Consider the following 14,807-nt stretch of genomic DNA (forward strand, 5'->3'; position numbering starts at 1 on the left):
ACTTTATAGTTCAAGCTGGCCCTGAACTCACTAAATAGCCTGAGCTGGCCTTGAATTTGTGGCTATCCTCCTGCCTCAGCCTCCCAACTGCTGGGATTACAGGTGTGCACCACCACGCCCAGCTTCTCACTACTTCTGATGTGAGAGGCAGGAACCTCTTGCTCCCAATTCTTGTTATACTTAGATCTTGTGTTTTATTTCTAATTTTAACGGCATAATTTTAACCAGGCAGGGATTTTTTTTTAATGTCAACTACTTCAAATCAGTTTTTGGAAGCAACCCAGGCAGCTATATTAAACCCTATCTATCTTTAAATGCACACACACTCTTACAAATGCACATACGCACACTACACATGTACATCTGGCCTAAAGACTCCCTGGCTCTTTGCTTCCTAGGATTCTAGCTCCTCCACATCCTGCCCTCTCTCAGCTGGGAGGACTGTACCAGGAGCCCGGTGCGGGATGAAAACAGGACAATTCTGTAATGTAACCTCTTTCTTTCCCAAGTCCCTGGAGATCTGTCATTTTCCCACTGACACAGGGGGCGAGAGGCCCATAGAGAACTGGACAGGGGCAGCAGCCTCAGGCCCTGGGCCATTGTGGGAAATCTAGGAAATATACTTGATCTTAGCCAAAGGGCCAAGAAGCGATTAAAACCTAGGAAAAAAAGAGAGTTAGATCTCAGTCCCAATTCCAGCGTCATCGTTTGTTTTCCTCCTAGGAAACTTTAAGTTTCTTGACTTGTCTGATCCTTAGTTTCTTTCCTCAAATAATGGAGAGGAAAAAGTACAAGCTACCTCACACGTCGTAAGGATGGAGGAGCACGGAAAGTGCCTGGTGTACAGTCAGGGTATAAAAGTGGTCTCTACCTTCATTGCTTCCTGCTCTCATCGAGTGGTGACCTCAAGCCCATCCTCTGGGAGGTTGTGGGTAACCGAGGGGAGAGATATTCTCAGTACCACAAAGGAAACTATCAAAACAAGAAGTCGGTATCTACCCATCCATTCACCTGCCAACCTACCATCCATCCACTCATCCCCTTACCAACTCACCGTCCATCTGTCCACCTTCTGTCTTTCTCATTTATCTGTCCATCTATCACCCACAGGCTCTCCTGTCTGTCGCTGTATCTATCTGTCCATTTATTTAGCTATCCACGTATCCATCTATCTATGAATTCACCCTTTACTTACCCTCTTGCCCCCCCCCACACCTAGACAACTACTTTTCCTTAGCACCTACTCAGTACTAATAGAGAGAAAGGAAAGGAAAAGCACAAAACATAATCTTTGCTTTTCCCCCCTGCGGTGCTAGGGATTGAATTCAGGACCCAAGGCCTCACGCAGACCACGTGAGCACTCCATCACTGCGCTACAATGCTGGCCCGTAATCTGTGCTTTTAAAGAATTCTTGATTCCCAGGAGAGGGGAGATGCGGTTAGATAATTTTCCCATGTGCATCCCCGCATCAGGGCAGCGTACCGAAGAAAAGAAATGTGGGGAATGATGCCGGTAAGGTCCTCCTCTGAATGATTCACTCCTCACATGATTAGCACATTAAAAGATCTGACAAGTCCTGCAGTCAGGCTTTCTTTGCCACTGTGGCCTCCGGAAACTATTTTAAGAGGATTGCCTGTTAAAACCCCACGGAATGAGATTGCTTCCCAACAGATTTTTGGGAAGTGCTGATAAACCACAGAAGAAAGAATCAAGTGGCATTTAAAAAAGCACAGAGTGGGGCTGGATTATGCCTCAAACTATAAAACAAAAAAAGTCCATGGGTCTATCCTGATACAAAGAAATGATAAAGAGAGCATCGTCCCCTGCAGAACAGTTCTGTATAATTTATGTGGATCCTCTGTCGTCAAGGAGGGGGAGTGAACTCCAACCCCCGAAGTTGGGATGTGGGCAGTGGCTTCCTCGGAAAGAGGGTAGAGTGTAAGCGGGGAAGCACAGTCACCTCCCAAGTGGAGAAGCCTGACAGTCACCGTCCACTGCATGACAAAGGCTCAAGTAAGCAGCAAGAGGTGACCCAGGCCCTGTGGACTCTGATGTGATGTGGTGGGAACAGTGCTTTCCCTCTGGGCTCAACCTCTCCAAAGAGCTCCCCACTCCCATCTCACCTCAGAAAAACATCAGGCAGAGCCAGGTGTGGTGGCGCACACCTGTAATCCCAGCACTCGGGAGGCTGAGGCAGGAGGATCTCTGTGAGTTCGAGACCAGCCTGGGCTACATAGTGTGTTCCAGGTCAGTCTCAACTACATAGTGAGATCCTGTCTCAAAAAACCAAAAAAGAAAAAAAGGAAAACATCACACCAACCCCGTTTTGTGCACCTGCTGCAAATTGCCTGATGACAAGGTCATCCGAACAAGGAACATTTGAGAATGCTCCCGGAAGACAGGGGTGGGGTGCTCAGCAGTGAGGACAAAATGTGGAGTGGTACCTGGGTGGGGTCCCGGAACAGAAAAAAAACAACACATCAGGTCAAAACTAAGGCTATCTGAGTACAGCTTTGAATTTACTCGATACGCATGTGTCACCTGTTGTGGTGGCCCAGACCTGTAATCCCAGCACTTGGGAAGCTGAGGCAGGAAGATCATGAGTTCAGGTCCAGCCTGGATAATTTAGTGACTCAGCAAAATCTTGACTCAAGACAAAAAATAAAGAAAGGACTGGGGGTATAGATCAGTGCAAAGGCCCTGGGTTCCCAGCAGCATGCACATTCTCCAAGTATTAATTTGGGTTAATTCACTCTGGCAAGCGTACCAACCCGATATAAGCGGTTAATGACAGGCGAAACTGAGCGCAGAGTTGTCACTTTGCGAGCTGACTTACTATCTACATAATTTTTCTGCAGATCTAAAATAAGTTTTCTGTAAATTTGAAATTTAAAAATTAATTTGAAAATAAGTAAAGTACATGAACAAGTAAACAAAGCTTTGGAAAAACAAGGAATGTAGCTTGGAGAAGAGCCCAGAGGACCAGTGTGTCCTGCCTTGGAGGAAAGTTGTGAAATTATCGAGGCCTGGGGTCTATACTTTTCCTATCACCTACTTTGGGCAGTGGCTCATACACTTCAGTTCCCTTGTATGAAAGAAAGGGGATTTTAGCCACGTGTGGTGGCGCATGCCTGTAATCCCAGCACTTGGGAGGCTGAGGCAGGAGGATCACTATGAGTTTGAGACCAGCTTGGGCTACATAGTGAGTTCCAGGTCAGTCTCAACTACGTAGTGAGACCCTGTCTCAAAAAAACTCCCCAAAAAAGGTTTGTTTGTTTGTTTGTTTGTTTTTTGCCATACTGGAGATTGAATCCAGGGCCTTGCATGTGCTAGACAAGTGCTCTACCTCTGAGCTATATCTCTAGCCCTTTTGATATTTTATTTTGAGACAAAGTCTAGATAAATTTCCCAAGCTTACTTTTGAATTTGAGATCTTCCTACCTTAGACTTCTAAGTAGCTGGGTTTACAGGCATGTGCCACCATGTCCTGCTAAAATGAGGATTTAAAATGCCTGCTATTTGTTGATTTGGATTAAGTGAGGCAAAATGTATAAAGTGCTAGGCTCTAGAACGCTCTGGGACTGTTTGAATTACTGTATTATTATTCTTGGCAGAGTACATGGAAGATCTCAGAAGGCTGAAGAGAACAGGGACCTCGGCACCAAACTTTGGAGAATGGGAAGAATTTGGATGGAGTTGGGAATGAGGGATCAGTTTCCCTCAGTGCAGAGTGGTCCCTCCTTCCCTCCTTGACTTCTAACCTTTGTCCAGAGCAGCCTAAGGAGCTTGGGAGGCAGGGTCAGGGGAGGACTCAGAAACAGGATCCTGGCTTCCCACCTGGGCTTGCTCTCTGCCTGCCTGGGTCTCTGGGCTAAGTAATCGCTAATTCCTCCCTGATGAAGCACCTGTACTGTAAGCAAATGAGCTGACAGGTGGTGGCCTGGATAAAATATGACCTGCTCAGCAGGGGATTTGCTTACCGGTTGGAGGCAGCCCATCCTGCCGCCTGCAGCGGGAAGCCTCTTGGATAAAGCATAAATCACAGGGCGGGTAGGAGGGCAGGAAGCACAGGAAGAGTGAATTCCTCCCCGCTCAGTCTCTGGTCGCAGGCCTAAGGCCACCTTTCTCAGTGGCTGTGGAAAAGAACCAGGTGTGGGAATTAGGAAACGGAGGGAGTTCGTCCTGGCTCCACCTGATTTGCTGGGAAACCTGGGGCTAATTCCTTCCCCGGTCTGGGCCTTAATTTTCAACTCCCTCACATAGAAGAGATTTATTATTCTTTTTTCCCTTATGGGTTTGTTACATGAATCATAAGAGAAACTATATGGAAACACGGTATTTGTTATCATCTGTATTATTACTAGGTTGTGTGTAGTTCCCATGGAAGCCCCAATTAACAGAGCTCAGGGGCTGGTAAGTTTCTAGGGGGCTGGTAGCTTTAGGGAATTGACTTCAAGGCTATAGAATCTATCGGCTGAAAATGGATCAAAATAATTTTCCAACAGGGCAACATTATATATGGAAAAGCTCATAGTCTGGGAGCATCAGACCTTCAGTCTTACCGCTGCCACTCAGTGGCTGAGGGCACTTAGGTGGGTCACCTTCTCCCCCGCCCGAGCCCCAGGAAAGCGGAGGAATAGCCTTTCAGTGTGTTTCAGAGGTTTCAGCGGGATGACGTTCCAATGGACCTGCGCATAAATTGCAGCCTGATAAAGGGTTCATTCTTCCCCTATGCAAAATACGGGGAGAACCAGGCTTACAAATCAGGTCTTCTAACTCTACTCAGCTTTTTGCAGAGACCTGAGAAAGCTCTGAGGACTCTCCAGGCCTCTGTGTGATTCCCCCCACCACACCACCAAGTAGACCTGGAAGAAGACCCCTTGGGAAGCGCTCCGGCCTCGGGGCTGTGGGAACTGCGTGATGAAGACAGAGTGGTTTGCTAATACCATGTGGCTGCTGTGACAGTCTGTTAATGCCATTTACAACGTGCTGTAATTATGTCTCACACATGCTGGAAGCCCAGCCAGCAGGAACCTTCCCTGGGAGGAGCCTAGGAAAGATTCCTTTTAGCAGGGTGGGAGGCTGGGTTTCCCTAGGAGGTTGGGAATTGGGGGGGGGGCTAGAAGGAGAAAAAACACCTCCCTTAATCTAGCAGGACCTGGGGTTGGGAGGCTGCCAAGCACACTGTTGCCCTTAGGAATGTCCCCTGGGGTTGTGCACTGAACAGCCTGCCCCACCCCACTTGGCTGCCCTTAGCACCTGAGAATTTGCCCCTGCTCAAACCTGTGGTTCTCACTCTGAATTGCTATAGAACTTTGGGCATGTCGTGGCGCCCCTCTGGGCCTCAGTTTCCCTGGCTGTAAAGTAGGGATGTGGGGGAAGATGAGAGAAGTGTACTATGTCAATAATTCACATCCGATCAAAATGTTTTCTCCATTCTCAGGGGACTCTCAGGTCACTGAAGTCTACTGAGAAGCTCCAAGGACCTTAGGTCACGAATCTCAATCTAGATCACTAAGGACTTTCTGCCAGCATATTCCAGCCTGTTTCCCCATCTGGGCTCCAACGCTGTTTTCTGCCAGATGTTGCTGCTATGTTGTTTGGTGCATAGGTGTTCATAACAGCTAGCTGCTCACCTGGATTGGGCTTCTTATCTTCTAGTGTCGGGGTTGGGCTCTTAATGCTTCTTGCCCCGGATTTAATGGGCCAGCTAATTCCTGCAACACTGCCCAAATGCTGGCACCAGAGGTTCTTGCCATTTGGTGATGCGTAATGTTCTCCAGATCCCATAGTCAGAGCCCAGCTCTGAAGCCAGACAGGTCAGAGACTCTCTCTATACTTCCTTGCTGGTGAGATACATGGTTTCTCCGAGCCTCAGTTTCCCTCTCCAGGAAGTGGGCTGTCATCAGAGTCAAATGAATCTATGTCCCTCAGGTGCCTAGATCAGAGCAGATACTTAATACAGGTCAGTCTTTCTGCCACCATCACCCACCACCCCACAGAGCTCAGCTTCTCCTCTTCCTTCTTGGAGGAGGCTGAAAACAAGTCTCGGGGAAAAAGCTTTCAGGACCAGGGAAGTCTATTTCCAAGTCATTAGTCCCCTAGTGTTGGGCTGCAGGATGGATTTTGATCAAGAGCGGGGTGACATTTGGCAAAAGTTGCTGATGAGGGATTGAATGATTAATCGTCATGACAACCAGGCTGGAGTAATGACAGGGATGCGATGGTGCCCGAGTTAAACACAAAGCAGCCCCGAGAGCCGGGGCGGTAAATTACTAGGCATGTCACTGCTGCGCTTTTGGAGAAAGCGGCCGTGCGTTCCTAATGAGAGGTTAACTGTGTCCCCAAAGTAATTACAGCCGATTGAAGAGGTGGCTGGTAATTAGAGGATTAGCAGCGATGAGGCTCACCTGCGTGGTTGCCATAGTGATGGAGGTGGGTGGGGCGGGAAGGCGAGGAGAGTCCAGATCTCTCACGGAGGCAGGTGAAGGGGCCTCTCTGGTTCTACAGGCTTGGTGTCCACCACCCCGAGACCCACCCTGGGGAACCGTTGGGAAGCCTCTGAGGCTCAGTCTTCCCATCTGTAAAATGGAGGGCTTGAACCCATTCCCGAATGTGGAATGACAAAGCTGAAATTCTGAAACCAGCTAGCAGACCCCAAATAATCTTTCATCTGCCACCCTCCCTCCAAGGCCGGCACTGCTGGAACCCAGGGCATCCCATGCAAATTCCACTTCTTGGGTAAATCATGAACCTCAGTCTACTCACCTTTAAAACAGGAAAAATAATTACGATGTTTTCTTCCAAAGACTGTTTGAAGAATAAAATGAAACCCTAACTGCTGAGCACCCAGGCCGGTTCCTGGAAAGAGCTCTATAAATGTTCGCAGTGACAGTCACCTACCTTTATGGGAGACCTAGGAACGGGGGCCTCAACCTTCTGTTGGGAGTGAGCTGAGCAGTCTCAGCAGTAACAGATGACAGGGAACTCCAAGGCCAAGAAGGACGTAGTACTTGCTGTGCATCTTTTGTTAAGTCCCATTGTCTCTCTGAGACTTCCAATCTTGCCTGTGCGACCATTTTGTCGGGAGAAAGCCATGATTTATGGAATACTTACAACGTATTACACCCTCACTAGATACTTTATAGTTATTATTTAATTTGGCCCCATAAAACATTACTTTGACTTTTTTTTTTTTTTGTACCAGCGATCAAACTCAGGACCTTGTTCTTGCAAGGTGGGTGCAGCGCCACTGAACAAAATCCCTGGCACTGCTTTGCCCATTTTTGAGAGAAGAAAAACCAAGGCTCAGAAAGGTGAAATTTGTAGTCCAGAAACCCACAGCTGAAGCGTGAAAGAATTTAGAGCCTAGGTCAGACCAAACTCCCGTCATTATTTTATCCCAAGAAGCTAGGCCCATCAAAGCTAAGGAATGGTCCTGCCCCCTCTATGGGAGGAGCTTCAGAGAGGCTCTCCTGGGATTGGCCAAGGCTTTTATGACATCACAAGGGCGGGGCAGTCTTACTGACCAGCCTAGGCAGCTGCTCCAGGGGCTGGTGGAATCTTCACGCCTTAGGGGCAGGTGTAAGATGCTGAGGTTGGGAGGTGACAGTGAAGGTTCCAGATCTGTCCTCTGCTTAGCTGCTGGCAGCGCAGGCCTCTGTGAACCCGCTGAGAGCAGTGGCTTAATGATCCCATCCATAAATGATAAACCCCGTTCATTTCCACGGCTTCATGACAAATTTACGGTCCTATTTAATGTGCTCATGGCCGGACCTTCCCAGGGACCATGGCGAAACCCAGGCCTTTTCTTGAGGGTGCAGCAGGAGATTCTTGCTGAGGTGCCCACTGGCCATGCGCTGCTTCCCACTGTCCCCAGAAGCTACGGGGCCTCTGATCCCAGGTGGCCTGACCCCGTGCAGTTTACAAACCCCTTTTTCTCTGCTTTGCTTCTCTGTGGAAGCACTGGAGTTTAAAAGCTAAGGGGAGAAGATCTAGTACTTAGGAGGCTGAGGCAGGAGGATCCGTGGGAGTTTGAGGTCAGCCTGAACTCCACAGTGAGACCCTGTTAAAAAAAAAAAAAGGTCACGATACTCAGGATCAATCTCGACTGCTACTTCTGTACATAAGAACTTAAGCCCAAGTTTTGTCTCAGCTTCCTGCTTAGGAAGGTAAAACGAGGTAAAAACAGACAGGAAATACTAAGTATGTACTCAAGGCAGGGAAGTGTCTTCTCCTACTTGGGGTTTTCACATATAATTTCATTTGATTTAATTTTCCAGGGGCGGGGGATGCTGCTTAGGGGCCTGGTTGACCCTGAGATGGGTCACATCTGGAAGTAGAGGGACAGCCTGGGCCACTATGCTGCCGCACTTCTGTTCTGAGCAGAGAAGTCCGTAGACAGTGCTGGCTGCAGGGGCTCAGCCCAGAGTTAGCAGGGTCTGGTGCCACTGTCAGCCCACTCCGCTTGGGGCTGGTCGGGGTGACTCACGCCTTACCCTGGGTCTTGCTTTTCTCATCTGTTCCCAGGTCTGCATTCACAGTTGCCACAAGCCGGAGAGTCCAGCATAGGCCAAGAATAGCAGAATCACCATTTGGGGGCTGATTTCTGGAACCTATAAAGGGCCCTCCAGTCCCCATGGCTGACTGAATCTGAGGCTGATGGAGGAAAATCATAGAGCCACGGGACCTCAGGGTGGGCAGAGATCTAAAAGAGCACCTCTTTCAGCCTTGATGGCATAGCTCGCCATGCATTGTCTCATCAGCCCCACCTCAACCAAAGATGGGCCAGGTGTGGCTCACTGCACTTTGAAAAGGTGAAAAACAGGCTAAGAGAAGTACAGAGACTCGGGCAAGGCCACAGCGCCATCCCATGTGGCTTAACTATGGGAATCTGCGTATTTGTGCACGCATTCCCATGTTAGTAGGAATGTTGGTGCCCACGCATGTGGCTGTGTGTGCACATATGTGATGTGCCATACCCATGTGCACCCTCCACGGAACACATCTCCCGACTACCCTTTTTCTGGGCACCTTTAAACACCTGGTTGGAGAAGGAAACCTTTCAACTTTGGGAGTCTCTGGCTTCCCAGATCTTAAGAAATTAACTTCATCCGCATGCTCATTTGCACGACAGGGCAGTACTTCTCTCCACAAGCAGCCTACATTCTGGCCAGGGAGCCATGATATTGACCCTTCCGTTGCCCACGACTCTGCCACTCTCCACCCACTGCGGGTGGCAGAGCCAAGTCTGGTTCTTGGCCTGAGGACTCCAGATCCAGTGCCCTTCCACGGCTCCGTCCTGCCTGCAGCCTCCAGGTGGACGTGGTGGTGCAGGGAATCAGGCTGGGGATCAGGGAGAAGAGCTGCAGAGCTAGTTCCTTGACCTGCTGGCCCAGGAGGTGGCAGGAGCAGGTTCGGGGGAGGGAGGGGCAGGAGGACTCTGTGTGTTTGTGTGTGGATGCATGTGTGTGCATTTGTGTGTGTCACGTACACACAGGTGTGGAAGAGTATGTTCAGTGAACCTTTCAACAAAATGACTCAGAGCCTACTCTGCTTCAGGCCCATAAACAATGATAACTACATAACAACAGGCATCTAAGGCTTGTGAGGCACCAAGCAAGTGGGTTCCATGAACTCACCTAACCCGTGAAACAATCCTGTGCGATGGGTGAGGTTACCATGCCCCCTTTGCATATGGGAAAATAGCACAGTAAGGTAATGTAAGCTGCGCAAGTTCACACGGTTGGCAAGTGGTACAGTTCAGAGTTCCATCTGGGCCCATGGTTCTTGGACCCAACCATTACCACTCAGGAGACCTTGGGAATCCCAGCATGGCAGAAATCTGTGATGGTGTGTGCACACCTGCTACACGTGTGTGCAAGTGCACATGAATGAGTGTCTATGTACACACATTTTCCCACACGTGATAGGCACTTCCTGTATGTGCATATCCACCTGAAGGTGCCTGCGAATGTGGTTGTGCACATATGTGTGAATGTGTGTGTGTATGCAATTGTTGTGCCTGCACATATGTCCATGTGTGTGTACAGGTGCATGAGAGGCCGGGAAATCGCATCCCAGGTCAGCCTCATTGCCAGTGGTCTGAGAGCCCTGTGAAGGTCAAGGTCATACAAGGAGGGAGCAGGGTGGGGCTTTGGGTAGCCTGGGCCTAAGAGCTCCTTTTGCCTGGGTGGCGAGAAGGGGGCTTTCCAGCTGCACATACCCATCATCCTGGCCTCCAGGAGACATTAATAATAGATCAGCAAATTCCAAATGTAAATAGGGCAATCAGGCCCGAAAACACAGGCATTCATCACCCAGATACAAATTATGCTGCCGGCCCTGATGTAATTACTGGAGTTCAGCTCGATGCATTGAGCCACCCCTGCATATTGCTTTGTGCCGGTGCCCTCCCCAGAGGAGGCCCTACCACCTGACCCTGCAGGGTCTCTCTGGCCATGGCCCCCTCAGCTGTCTCACATAACCACAAGGACAGAAGATCCCTGAAATTCTGTACTTTGAAGCAGTGCTTCAAAGACTGTGGAGGGAGGTGCACCAGTGAGTCAGGTGCCTGGTTCTTGTTCCAGCTTTCAAGTGACTTGCTGTGCTACCCTGAGGGGGTCACTTACTCTATTTGAGTTTTAGTTTCCTTTTCTGTCCAAAAGAAATAACAATACTGTATAAGTATTAGAGTCTCTGGGCTTTGTGGTGAGAAGGGCTTGGCTTTGAATCCCCAACCTTACCACTCTTGAGTTAGTACATCTGGGGCAGGTGTCATCCCCATTCTAAGACCCAACTTCTCCAACTGTAAAGTGGGCAAAGTAATGCCTATATCATGGGGTTATTGCAAGAAATTAATGAAATAATATTTTGTTCTTTTCTTTGATGAATTTAACTCATTTACATTTATTGTGATTATGACATGCGTAAAATATTCTCACCATGACAAAAACCTATCTCCATATCTGAATCACCCTTTCCACCTATCATATGCATATATTGTAAATTATGTGGCTGGGTGCTTTCTTGGGTTTCCTATTTATCAGGCTTCCTGCTATTTCCTTCTTTTCTGGGGAGGTCTGCTGGTTATGTATTACCCTAAAACTTAGTGACTCCACACCACCTGCATTTAGTATCTCAGCATTACTATGGGCCAGGGGCTCGGGAGTGGCTTACCTGGGTGGCTCTGGCTTAGTGCTGCAGGAGAGCGCAGTCAAGAGGTTGACCTGCGCCACTGCCATTCGAAAGCTCCGTTGGGACTGAAAATTGCATCCCAAGCAGCTCCCTCCACATTTTTCCCAAGAGGATCTCTCCTTTGGATGAATTGAGTGTCCTCATGCTGTGGCAGTTGATTTCCCCTGGAGAAAACAATCTTCAAGAGCAAGACAGAGATTGCAATGTCTTCAGTGACTGAACCTTGGCAGTCACAATATGTTACTTCTGCACTTGGAGCCCCAGCTACCAGATCTATCTTGTGTTAGACTGAGCCATCATGGGTGTAAATCACCTAGCCCAGGCACCAGGAGAAATCTATTCATCTCTGTGGCCCACATGCCCAGCACTGTGCCTGGCATAAAGAAGGTGCCAGCGACAATGCAATGGCAAGATGAGGTGTGGGTCAGAGCAAAAACTGGTCTCCCTTCTCAGAGCCATTTCCTAGAAGCCAGTGGGCCGCTCAAAGCCCACGCTGTCTCTCTGTGCCACTGCCCAGGACTTAGCTTCGGATGGGCTGAGGCTGTAAGGCCAGAGGCAGAAGGCTCTGCTTTCTCAGAGGCAGAGAAGAAAGTCTAGACCAAAGGCATTTTCCAGGCCTGCCTCGTCCTAACTTTACATTGATCAGTAATTAAACACAGCCTCCAATTACTATATCGTTTGGCGAGGCACCAAGCTCGTGTAAAACTCTGCAGTAAACATCTGCTTTATAAATTGCCTCTCAGAGCAATGAACCAACAGGGTTCTTGGGGGTGGAGAGATGGGAAGCAGAGAGCTGGCAGAAGGAGGAGAGACTTGGGAGAGAGACACAAAAAGAGGAGCGAGAGAGGACAGGAAGAGGAGAGGTGGGGGAGACTGTCCTTCCAAGAAGCAGCGGGGTGTAAGGGATCTACTCATTCTTTTGTGCGACCTCACCAGCCTACGACACAGAGACCTGGAATTGAATTGGAGAACCCTCGTCTCTTCCAGGATTTTGTCAAGAGCTACACACAGATCTAATGCAAACGACTTTTGCGTTGCTTTTTATTTTTCCAGAATGTATAACATCCTCCTCACCTGCCATACATTTAAAGGGAGAAATATAAAGATTCATTTGCTAGCCTAGCAGCCCCTGTAGGGGCGGGGAGAGATTCTTCAGGGGTTCCGGTGCCTGGATCCTCCTAACAGCTCAGGAAAGATTTCCCTTCCTCCCTCCCTCCCTCCCTCCGTCCCTTCCTTCCTTCTACCCGCTGGCATTCTGTGATGGCACTCAGGCCCAAAGAGCAGCCTAAGCCAGCTCTATGCGTCCCCGTAAGGGACTTGCTCTGCTTCCGCCCAAACTCTCAAGGGCTGCCCTGCCTTTCTGAGGCCACAAACACAAGCCTTGCCTTCTCGTCAGGGTATTGGTCAATGAACCCATTCAGCGTGTGAAGTGTTATCCCGGGGATACTGTCAGTCTGAGGTGTGCGTAGGTGCTGGGTAGCTGGAAGATGGCAGCACAGTAAAAAGAGGTCCCCCCCCCCCGGTGTTGACATCACTCAGATTTCACTGCGGTTTGCCTGAGCTATCCCCTCAGCGTGCCAAAGAGGTCGGTGCTGGGAATCTAAGACTCAGAGAGGTCAAGCAACCAGCCCCATGTCCCACAGCTGCTGAGTATTTGAATCAGACTGTCTAGTGCTGGACTCTGTGCACGATAGTCCAACACTAAACGCTTACCTGTGAGTCAGGATTTTTCTCTTCTCTTCTCTTTTGCACTATTGAGGATTGAACCTATCGCCTTTGCACTGAGATACAGTCCCAATTTTTAGGTTTTTTTTTCTTCATTGAATTTATTGGTACATTTTAGGTATACAGTACAGTTACATTCATCATTGGGATCTTGTACCTTTACATGACAGGTCTTGGTTCTCATATTTTCCCCTTGTCCCTGCCCTCCCCCAATTTTTAGTTTTTGAAACAGAGTCTTGTGAAGCTGCTAAGTTGCCCAGACTGGGCTTGTGATCCTCCTGCCTCAGCCTCCCAGAGCTCTGAGATTACAGATGTGCACCACCATACCCAGCTCAGAATTTTCTTGATAATGGGTAATCAAAACCAAACACAGAATAAATTGGATGTAGAGCTGATACAAGACAATGGCTGTCAACCCTAACTTTTGATTTCAAATGTTTATATCTGTCAAAGCATCTTCACTGTGCTTCCTAACCGGCTTTGTGAATAAATATATCATTTAGCTTTCCTTTAGGTTTCCTTTGGTTGACAGAAAATCAAAACAGATGAAGCATAACGGCTCCTGCCACAAAATTCCAGACTGGCACTGGCTTCAGGCACAGTGTGATGCAGGGGCTTCTACAGGTGTCAGCAAGGCCCAAGTTCTCACTGCCCCTCAGGCCCACCTTTCAGAGGAGTGGCTTCATTCTTGGGCTCCTAGGCAGCCTCTGGTAGTGCTGAGCTTCCCTACTCCCATGCCAGGCTCAAATGCAGAGGCAAAGGGCCTCTTGCCTCTGCACAGCTTGTGTGGACACAAGATGGACTGGCCCCTACTGGTTCCACTGTGGCCTCTGAACCTGTCTGGGTGGCCAGAGGACTCCTCAGGTTGGCCCACGACACCTCTGGGGGAAAGGAAGAGAATGAGAGTAGGGGTGGGACATTTCCCCCAAAGGAACATCACACACACACACACACACACACACACACACACACACACACACACGGACGAGACACAGCAGAGGCCAAAGGCTGCAGACATAAGTGTCTTACTTTGAATGCTCTGAATGTGTTCCTGTTGCTTTTACACATACTGGATTCATACCTATGATTTCATTTCTAACTGAATTATACTTCTAAAAACTGGACCACTGCTCTACAAGATCTAAGTAGCTTCATGCAGTCTGTCACCAGTGTGGATGTTAACGCACCAACTAGAGTGAGTTCACACAGAAGGGTTTGCTTTCTCCCTGGAAGGGTTAACGATAATTATCATAATAAAGCTACTGTGTGCTGTGTGCTTGCCCAGTATGTAATATCAATATCTAACTTTGCTGTAGAGGTAATTGGTACTTAGAGAAGTTTAGTGACCCGCTTAATGTCACTCAGCTAGTGAAGGGAAACTGAGGAAGAAGGATCGGGTCTGCCTGCCACCAAAGCCAGTATGTTTTAGTTTAAAATAAGACTGGTCGGGCGTGGTAGTGCACGAAATGCAATCCCAGCACTTGGGAGGCTGAGGCAGGAGGATCGCTGTGAGTCCGAGACCAGCCTGGGCTGCATAGTGAGTTCCAGGTCAGTCTCAATTACATAGTGAGACCCTGTCTCAAAAAAAGCAAAATACATAAATAAATACAATAAGACTCTGTTGTACTTATGTTTGTACTTAGGGTTGTGCTTATAGGCGTAATAGTTGTTAGTTGCAAAATCCTGAAACAATTGGGATGGAGATAGAAAACATTCAAGTTTTCCTTAGGTCAATGTTTAAAAAACTTAAACTTTTAAAACGACGAAACTAATACTGCAAGCAGTGAAACGTAAATTAAACGAGCACAAGAGCGATGACATGAAGATCTGTCCTTGTCCCCGCTCCACAGCCAGACTCCCCAGCACACACCGCTGAGAACAGATG

At 48.6% G+C, this 14,807-nt stretch overlaps 1 protein-coding gene and 1 long non-coding RNA gene across 2 annotated transcripts in view; both read right to left on the reverse strand.

Annotated features, from left to right (window-relative positions):
* Positions 1 to 7,252, reverse strand: part of LOC104848150 — a 19,905-nt gene extending 12,653 nt beyond the window's left edge. Inside the window, exons 1-3 of the long non-coding RNA XR_002024702.2 lie at positions 6,412 to 7,252; positions 5,638 to 5,939; positions 3,982 to 4,134 (exon numbers count right to left, since the gene is read on the reverse strand). This is a non-coding gene — a long non-coding RNA (uncharacterized LOC104848150). The remainder of the gene's footprint in view (positions 1 to 3,981; positions 4,135 to 5,637; positions 5,940 to 6,411) is intronic.
* A 3,927-nt stretch (positions 7,253 to 11,179) lies between these two features.
* Positions 11,180 to 14,807, reverse strand: part of Mvk (mevalonate kinase) — an 80,673-nt gene continuing 77,045 nt past the window's right edge. Inside the window, exons 12-13 of the transcript XR_004516759.1 lie at positions 13,588 to 13,803; positions 11,180 to 11,375 (exon numbers count right to left, since the gene is read on the reverse strand). The gene's annotated coding sequence lies outside the window, so the exon portion shown is untranslated. The remainder of the gene's footprint in view (positions 11,376 to 13,587; positions 13,804 to 14,807) is intronic.

The sequence above is a fragment of the Fukomys damarensis genome, unplaced genomic scaffold (genome assembly GCF_012274545.1).
Source record: "Fukomys damarensis isolate Sample0158 unplaced genomic scaffold, DMR_v1.0_HiC HiC_scaffold_12, whole genome shotgun sequence".
In the NCBI taxonomy this organism is placed as follows: domain Eukaryota; kingdom Metazoa; phylum Chordata; class Mammalia; order Rodentia; family Bathyergidae; genus Fukomys; species Fukomys damarensis.